This window comes from Urocampus carinirostris, chromosome 3 (genome assembly GCF_059441175.1).
Source record: "Urocampus carinirostris isolate Australia breed hairy pipefish chromosome 3, RoL_Ucar_1.0, whole genome shotgun sequence".
Taxonomy (NCBI): Eukaryota; Metazoa; Chordata; class Actinopteri; order Syngnathiformes; family Syngnathidae; genus Urocampus; species Urocampus carinirostris.
In genome coordinates this window covers 6,796,204-6,805,104 of record NC_142351.1, presented here as the reverse complement: position 1 = coordinate 6,805,104, position 8,901 = coordinate 6,796,204, and positions in this window count along the sequence as shown.

The window sequence follows — 8,901 nt, the reverse complement described above, 5'->3', positions numbered from 1 at the left end:
CCTAGCCACTAGACCACCAGGGACTTTACTAGAAAAAAGTTGACTGTCGTCAAATCCATTCTAGAAAAGGAACCTCTTTCAATGCTTTCTCCAATAAGAATTTTCTGTCTTTCCGTCTATTATAATAGACCTGACCGGGAATCGAACCCAGGCCACAGCAGTGAGAGTGCTGGATCCTAGCCACTAGACCATCAGGGACCGAACAGGACAAAAGTTGACTGTCGGAAAACCCATTCTAGAAAAAGGAACCTCATTCAATTTTCTTTCCAATTCCTCAAAAGGAATTGTCTGTCTGTCTGTCTGTCTGTCTGTCTGTCTGTCTGTCTGTCTGTCTGTCTGTCTGTCTGTCTGTCTGTCTGTCTGTCTGTCTGTCTGTCTGTCTGTCTGTCTGTCTGTCTGTCTGTCTGTCTGTCTGTCTGTCTGTCTGTCTGTCTGTCTGTCTGTCTGTCTGTCTGTCTGTCTGTCTGTCTGTCTGTCTGTCTGTCTGTCTGTCTGTCTGTCTGTCTGTCTGTCTGTCTGTCTGTCTGTCTGTCTGTCTGTCTGTCTGTCTGTCTGTCTGTCTGTCTGTCTGTCTGTCTGTCTGTCTGTCTGTCTGTCTGTCTGTCTGTCTGTCTGTCTGTCTGTCTGTCTGTCTGTCTGTCTGTCTGTCTGTCTGTCTGTCTGTCTGTCTGTCTGTCTGTCTGTCTGTCTGTCTGTCTGTCTGTCTGTCTGTCTGTCTGTCTGTCTGTCTGTCTGTCTGTCTGTCTGTCTGTCTGTCTGTCTGTCTGTCTGTCTGTCTGTCTGTCTGTCTGTCTGTCTGTCTGTCTGTCTGTCTGTCTGTCTGTCTGTCTGTCTGTCTGTCTGTCTGTCTGTCTGTCTGTCTGTCTGTCTGTCTGTCTGTCTGTCTGTCTGTCTGTCTGTCTGTCTGTCTGTCTGTCTGTCTGTCTGTCTGTCTGTCTGTCTGTCTGTCTGTCTGTCTGTCTGTCTGTCTGTCTGTCTGTCTGTCTGTCTGTCTGTCTGTCTGTCTGTCTGTCTGTCTGTCTGTCTGTCTGTCTGTCTGTCTGTCTGTCTGTCTGTCTGTCTGTCTGTCTGTCTGTCTGTCTGTCTGTCTGTCTGTCTGTCTGTCTGTCTGTCTGTCTGTCTGTCTGTCTGTCTGTCTGTCTGTCTGTCTGTCTGTCTGTCTGTCTGTCTGTCTGTCTGTCTGTCTGTCTGTCTGTCTGTCTGTCTGTCTGTCTGTCTGTCTGTCTGTCTGTCTGTCTGTCTGTCTGTCTGTCTGTCTGTCTGTCTGTCTGTCTGTCTGTCTGTCTGTCTGTCTGTCTGTCTGTCTGTCTGTCTGTCTGTCTGTCTGTCTGTCTGTCTGTCTGTCTGTCTGTCTGTCTGTCTGTCTGTCTGTCTGTCTGTCTGTCTGTCTGTCTGTCTGTCTGTCTGTCTGTCTGTCTGTCTGTCTGTCTGTCTGTCTGTCTGTCTGTCTGTCTGTCTGTCTGTCTGTCTGTCTGTCTGTCTGTCTGTCTGTCTGTCTGTCTGTCTGTCTGTCTGTCTGTCTGTCTGTCTGTCTGTCTGTCTGTCTGTCTGTCTGTCTGTCTGTCTGTCTGTCTGTCTGTCTGTCTGTCTGTCTGTCTGTCTGTCTGTCTGTCTGTCTGTCTGTCTGTCTGTCTGTCTGTCTGTCTGTCTGTCTGTCTGTCTGTCTGTCTGTCTGTCTGTCTGTCTGTCTGTCTGTCTGTCTGTCTGTCTGTCTGTCTGTCTGTCTGTCTGTCTGTCTGTCTGTCTGTCTGTCTGTCTGTCTGTCTGTCTGTCTGTCTGTCTGTCTGTCTGTCTGTCTGTCTGTCTGTCTGTCTGTCTGTCTGTCTGTCTGTCTGTCTGTCTGTCTGTCTGTCTGTCTGTCTGTCTGTCTGTCTGTCTGTCTGTCTGTCTGTCTGTCTGTCTGTCTGTCTGTCTGTCTGTCTGTCTGTCTGTCTGTCTGTCTGTCTGTCTGTCTGTCTGTCTGTCTGTCTGTCTGTCTGTCTGTCTGTCTGTCTGTCTGTCTGTCTGTCTGTCTGTCTGTCTGTCTGTCTGTCTGTCTGTCTGTCTGTCTGTCTGTCTGTCTGTCTGTCTGTCTGTCTGTCTGTCTGTCTGTCTGTCTGTCTGTCTGTCTGTCTGTCTGTCTGTCTGTCTGTCTGTCTGTCTGTCTGTCTGTCTGTCTGTCTGTCTGTCTGTCTGTCTGTCTGTCTGTCTGTCTGTCTGTCTGTCTGTCTGTCTGTCTGTCTGTCTGTCTGTCTGTCTGTCTGTCTGTCTGTCTGTCTGTCTGTCTGTCTGTCTGTCTGTCTGTCTGTCTGTCTGTCTGTCTGTCTGTCTGTCTGTCTGTCTGTCTGTCTGTCTGTCTGTCTGTCTGTCTGTCTGTCTGTCTGTCTGTCTGTCTGTCTGTCTGTCTGTCTGTCTGTCTGTCTGTCTGTCTGTCTGTCTGTCTGTCTGTCTGTCTGTCTGTCTGTCTGTCTGTCTGTCTGTCTGTCTGTCTGTCTGTCTGTCTGTCTGTCTGTCTGTCTGTCTGTCTGTCTGTCTGTCTGTCTGTCTGTCTGTCTGTCTGTCTGTCTGTCTGTCTGTCTGTCTGTCTGTCTGTCTGTCTGTCTGTCTGTCTGTCTGTCTGTCTGTCTGTCTGTCTGTCTGTCTGTCTGTCTGTCTGTCTGTCTGTCTGTCTGTCTGTCTGTCTGTCTGTCTGTCTGTCTGTCTGTCTGTCTGTCTGTCTGTCTGTCTGTCTGTCTGTCTGTCTGTCTGTCTGTCTGTCTGTCTGTCTGTCTGTCTGTCTGTCTGTCTGTCTGTCTGTCTGTCTGTCTGTCTGTCTGTCTGTCTGTCTGTCTGTCTGTCTGTCTGTCTGTCTGTCTGTCTGTCTGTCTGTCTGTCTGTCTGTCTGTCTGTCTGTCTGTCTGTCTGTCTGTCTGTCTGTCTGTCTGTCTGTCTGTCTGTCTGTCTGTCTGTCTGTCTGTCTGTCTGTCTGTCTGTCTGTCTGTCTGTCTGTCTGTCTGTCTGTCTGTCTGTCTGTCTGTCTGTCTGTCTGTCTGTCTGTCTGTCTGTCTGTCTGTCTGTCTGTCTGTCTGTCTGTCTGTCTGTCTGTCTGTCTGTCTGTCTGTCTGTCTGTCTGTCTGTCTGTCTGTCTGTCTGTCTGTCTGTCTGTCTGTCTGTCTGTCTGTCTGTCTGTCTGTCTGTCTGTCTGTCTGTCTGTCTGTCTGTCTGTCTGTCTGTCTGTCTGTCTGTCTGTCTGTCTGTCTGTCTGTCTGTCTGTCTGTCTGTCTGTCTGTCTGTCTGTCTGTCTGTCTGTCTGTCTGTCTGTCTGTCATAGTTTCCCTGACCGGGAATCAAACCCGGGCCACAGCAGTGAAAGTGCTGGATCCTAGCCACTAGTCCACCAAGGACTTCACTAAAAAAAAGTTGACTGTCGTCAAACCCATTCTAGAAAAAGGAACCTCTTTCAATTTTCTTTCCAATTCCTCAAAAGGAATTTTCTATCTGCGTGTAACAGTTTCCCTGACCTGGAATCGAACCCAGGCCACAGCAGTGAGAGTGCTGGATCCTAGCCACTAGACCACCGAGGACTTTACTAGAAAAAAGTTGACTGTCGTCAAACCCATTCTAGAAAAAGGAACCTCTTTCAATTTTCTTTCCAATTCCTCAAAAGGAATTTTCTATCTGCGTGTAACAGTTTCCCTGACCTGGAATCGAACCCGGGCCACAGCAGTGAGAGTGCTGGATCCTAGCCACTAGACCACCAAGGACTTTACTAGAAAAAAGTTGACTGTCGTCAAACCCATTCTAGAAAAAGGAACCTCTTTCAATTTTCTTTCCAATTCCTCAAAAGGAATTTTCTATCTGCGTGTAACAGTTTCCCTGGAATCGAACCCGGGCCACAGCAGTGAAAGTGCTGGATCCTAGCCACTAGACCACCAAGGACTTTACTAGAAAAAAGTTGACTGTCGTCAAACCCATTCTAGAAAAAGGAACCTCTTTCAATTTTCTTTCCAATTCCTCAAAAGAAATTTTCTATCTGCGTGTAACAGTTTCCCTGACCTGGAATCGAACCCGGGCCACAGCAGTGAGAGTGCTGGATCCTAGCCACTAGACCACCAAGGACTTTACTAGAAAAAAGTTGACTGTCGTCAAACCCATTCTAGAAAAAGGAACCTCTTTCAATTTTCTTTCCAATTCCTCAAAAGGAATTTTCTATCTGCGTGTAAGAGTTTCCCTGGAATCGAACCCGGGCCACAGCAGTGAAAGTGCTGGATCCTAGCCACTAGACCACCAAGGAATTTACTAGAAAAAAGTTGACTGTCGTCAAACCCATTCTAGAAAAAGGAACCTCTTTCAATTTTCTTTCCAATTCCTCAAAAGGAATTTTCTATCTGCGTGTAACAGTTTCCCTGACCTGGAATCGAACCCGGGCCACAGCAGTGAGAGTGCTGGATCCTAGCCACTAGACCACCAAGGACTTTACTAGAAAAAAGTTGACTGTCGTCAAACCCATTCTAGAAAAAGGAACCTCTTTCAATTTTCTTTCCAATTCCTCAAAAGGAATTTTCTATCTGCGTGTAAGAGTTTCCCTGGAATCGAACCCGGGCCACAGCAGTGAAAGTGCTGGATCCTAGCCACTAGACCACCAAGGACTTTACTAGAAAAAAGTTGACTGTCGTCAAACCCATTCTAGAAAAAGGAACCTCTTTCAATGCTTTCTCCAATAAGAATTTTCTGTCTTTCCGTCTATTATAATATCCCTGACCGGGAATCGAACCCGGGCCACAGCAGTGAGAGTGCTGGATCCTAGCCACTAGTCCATCAGGGACCGAACAGGACAAAAGTTGACTGTCGGAAAACCCATTCTAGAAAAAGGAACCTCTTTCAATTTTCTTTCCAATTCCTCAAAAGGAATTTTCTATCTGCGTGTAAGAGTTTCCCTGGAATCGAACCCGGGCCACAGCAGTGAAAGTGCTGGATCCTAGCCACTAGACCACCAAGGACTTTACTAGAAAAAAGTTGACTGTCGTCAAACCCATTCTAGAAAAAGGAACCTCTTTCAATGCTTTCTCCAATAAGAATTTTCTGTCTTTCCGTCTATTATAATATCCCTGACCGGGAATCGAACCCGGGCCACAGCAGTGAGAGTGCTGGATCCTAGCCACTAGTCCATCAGGGACCGAACAGGACAAAAGTTGACTGTCGGAAAACCCATTCTAGAAAAAGGAACCTCTTTCAATTTTCTTTCCAATTCCTCAAAAGGAATTGTCTGTCTGCGTGTAACAGTTTCCCTGACCTGGAATCGAACCCAGGCCACAGCAGTGAGAGTGCTGGATCCTAGCCACTAGACCACCAGGGACTTTACTAGAAAAAAGTTGACTGTCGTCAAATCCATTCTAGAAAAGGAACCTCTTTCAATGCTTTCTCCAATAAGAATTTTCTGTCTTTCCGTCTATTATAATAGACCTGACCGGGAATCGAACCCAGGCCACAGCAGTGAGAGTGCTGGATCCTAGCCACTAGACCATCAGGGACCGAACAGGACAAAAGTTGACTGTCGGAAAACCCATTCTAGAAAAAGGAACCTCATTCAATTTTCTTTCCAATTCCTCAAAAGGAATTGTCTGTCTGTCTGTCTGTCTGTCTGTCTGTCTGTCTGTCTGTCTGTCTGTCTGTCTGTCTGTCTGTCTGTCTGTCTGTCTGTCTGTCTGTCTGTCTGTCTGTCTGTCTGTCTGTCTGTCTGTCTGTCTGTCTGTCTGTCTGTCTGTCTGTCTGTCTGTCTGTCTGTCTGTCTGTCTGTCTGTCTGTCTGTCTGTCTGTCTGTCTGTCTGTCTGTCTGTCTGTCTGTCTGTCTGTCTGTCTGTCTGTCTGTCTGTCTGTCTGTCTGTCTGTCTGTCTGTCTGTCTGTCTGTCTGTCTGTCTGTCTGTCTGTCTGTCTGTCTGTCTGTCTGTCTGTCTGTCTGTCTGTCTGTCTGTCTGTCTGTCTGTCTGTCTGTCTGTCTGTCTGTCTGTCTGTCTGTCTGTCTGTCTGTCTGTCTGTCTGTCTGTCTGTCTGTCTGTCTGTCTGTCTGTCTGTCTGTCTGTCTGTCTGTCTGTCTGTCTGTCTGTCTGTCTGTCTGTCTGTCTGTCTGTCTGTCTGTCTGTCTGTCTGTCTGTCTGTCTGTCTGTCTGTCTGTCTGTCTGTCTGTCTGTCTGTCTGTCTGTCTGTCTGTCTGTCTGTCTGTCTGTCTGTCTGTCTGTCTGTCTGTCTGTCTGTCTGTCTGTCTGTCTGTCTGTCTGTCTGTCTGTCTGTCTGTCTGTCTGTCTGTCTGTCTGTCTGTCTGTCTGTCTGTCTGTCTGTCTGTCTGTCTGTCTGTCTGTCTGTCTGTCTGTCTGTCTGTCTGTCTGTCTGTCTGTCTGTCTGTCTGTCTGTCTGTCTGTCTGTCTGTCTGTCTGTCTGTCTGTCTGTCTGTCTGTCTGTCTGTCTGTCTGTCTGTCTGTCTGTCTGTCTGTCTGTCTGTCTGTCTGTCTGTCTGTCTGTCTGTCTGTCTGTCTGTCTGTCTGTCTGTCTGTCTGTCTGTCTGTCTGTCTGTCTGTCTGTCTGTCTGTCTGTCTGTCTGTCTGTCTGTCTGTCTGTCTGTCTGTCTGTCTGTCTGTCTGTCTGTCTGTCTGTCTGTCTGTCTGTCTGTCTGTCTGTCTGTCTGTCTGTCTGTCTGTCTGTCTGTCTGTCTGTCTGTCTGTCTGTCTGTCTGTCTGTCTGTCTGTCTGTCTGTCTGTCTGTCTGTCTGTCTGTCTGTCTGTCTGTCTGTCTGTCTGTCTGTCTGTCTGTCTGTCTGTCTGTCTGTCTGTCTGTCTGTCTGTCTGTCTGTCTGTCTGTCTGTCATAGTTTCCCTGACCGGGAATCAAACCCGGGCCACAGCAGTGAAAGTGCTGGATCCTAGCCACTAGTCCACCAAGGACTTCACTAAAAAAAAGTTGACTGTCGTCAAACCCATTCTAGAAAAAGGAACCTCTTTCAATTTTCTTTCCAATTCCTCAAAAGGAATTTTCTATCTGCGTGTAACAGTTTCCCTGACCTGGAATCGAACCCAGGCCACAGCAGTGAGAGTGCTGGATCCTAGCCACTAGACCACCGAGGACTTTACTAGAAAAAAGTTGACTGTCGTCAAACCCATTCTAGAAAAAGGAACCTCTTTCAATTTTCTTTCCAATTCCTCAAAAGGAATTTTCTATCTGCGTGTAACAGTTTCCCTGACCTGGAATCGAACCCGGGCCACAGCAGTGAGAGTGCTGGATCCTAGCCACTAGACCACCAAGGACTTTACTAGAAAAAAGTTGACTGTCGTCAAACCCATTCTAGAAAAAGGAACCTCTTTCAATTTTCTTTCCAATTCCTCAAAAGGAATTTTCTATCTGCGTGTAACAGTTTCCCTGGAATCGAACCCGGGCCACAGCAGTGAAAGTGCTGGATCCTAGCCACTAGACCACCAAGGACTTTACTAGAAAAAAGTTGACTGTCGTCAAACCCATTCTAGAAAAAGGAACCTCTTTCAATTTTCTTTCCAATTCCTCAAAAGAAATTTTCTATCTGCGTGTAACAGTTTCCCTGACCTGGAATCGAACCCGGGCCACAGCAGTGAGAGTGCTGGATCCTAGCCACTAGACCACCAAGGACTTTACTAGAAAAAAGTTGACTGTCGTCAAACCCATTCTAGAAAAAGGAACCTCTTTCAATTTTCTTTCCAATTCCTCAAAAGGAATTTTCTATCTGCGTGTAAGAGTTTCCCTGGAATCGAACCCGGGCCACAGCAGTGAAAGTGCTGGATCCTAGCCACTAGACCACCAAGGAATTTACTAGAAAAAAGTTGACTGTCGTCAAACCCATTCTAGAAAAAGGAACCTCTTTCAATTTTCTTTCCAATTCCTCAAAAGGAATTTTCTATCTGCGTGTAACAGTTTCCCTGACCTGGAATCGAACCCGGGCCACAGCAGTGAGAGTGCTGGATCCTAGCCACTAGACCACCAAGGACTTTACTAGAAAAAAGTTGACTGTCGTCAAACCCATTCTAGAAAAAGGAACCTCTTTCAATTTTCTTTCCAATTCCTCAAAAGGAATTTTCTATCTGCGTGTAAGAGTTTCCCTGGAATCGAACCCGGGCCACAGCAGTGAAAGTGCTGGATCCTAGCCACTAGACCACCAAGGACTTTACTAGAAAAAAGTTGACTGTCGTCAAACCCATTCTAGAAAAAGGAACCTCTTTCAATGCTTTCTCCAATAAGAATTTTCTGTCTTTCCGTCTATTATAATATCCCTGACCGGGAATCGAACCCGGGCCACAGCAGTGAGAGTGCTGGATCCTAGCCACTAGTCCATCAGGGACCGAACAGGACAAAAGTTGACTGTCGGAAAACCCATTCTAGAAAAAGGAACCTCTTTCAATTTTCTTTCCAATTCCTCAAAAGGAATTTTCTATCTGCGTGTAAGAGTTTCCCTGGAATCGAACCCGGGCCACAGCAGTGAAAGTGCTGGATCCTAGCCACTAGACCACCAAGGACTTTACTAGAAAAAAGTTGACTGTCGTCAAACCCATTCTAGAAAAAGGAACCTCTTTCAATGCTTTCTCCAATAAGAATTTTCTGTCTTTCCGTCTATTATAATATCCCTGACCGGGAATCGAACCCGGGCCACAGCAGTGAGAGTGCTGGATCCTAGCCACTAGTCCATCAGGGACCGAACAGGACAAAAGTTGACTGTCGGAAAACCCATTCTAGAAAAAGGAACCTCTTTCAATTTTCTTTCCAATTCCTCAAAAGGAATTGTCTGTCTGCGTGTAACAGTTTCCCTGACCTGGAATCGAACCCAGGCCACAGCAGTGAGAGTGCTGGATCCTAGCCACTAGACCACCAGGGACTTTACTAGAAAAAAGTTGACTGTCGTCAAATCCATTCTAGAAAAGGAACCTCTTT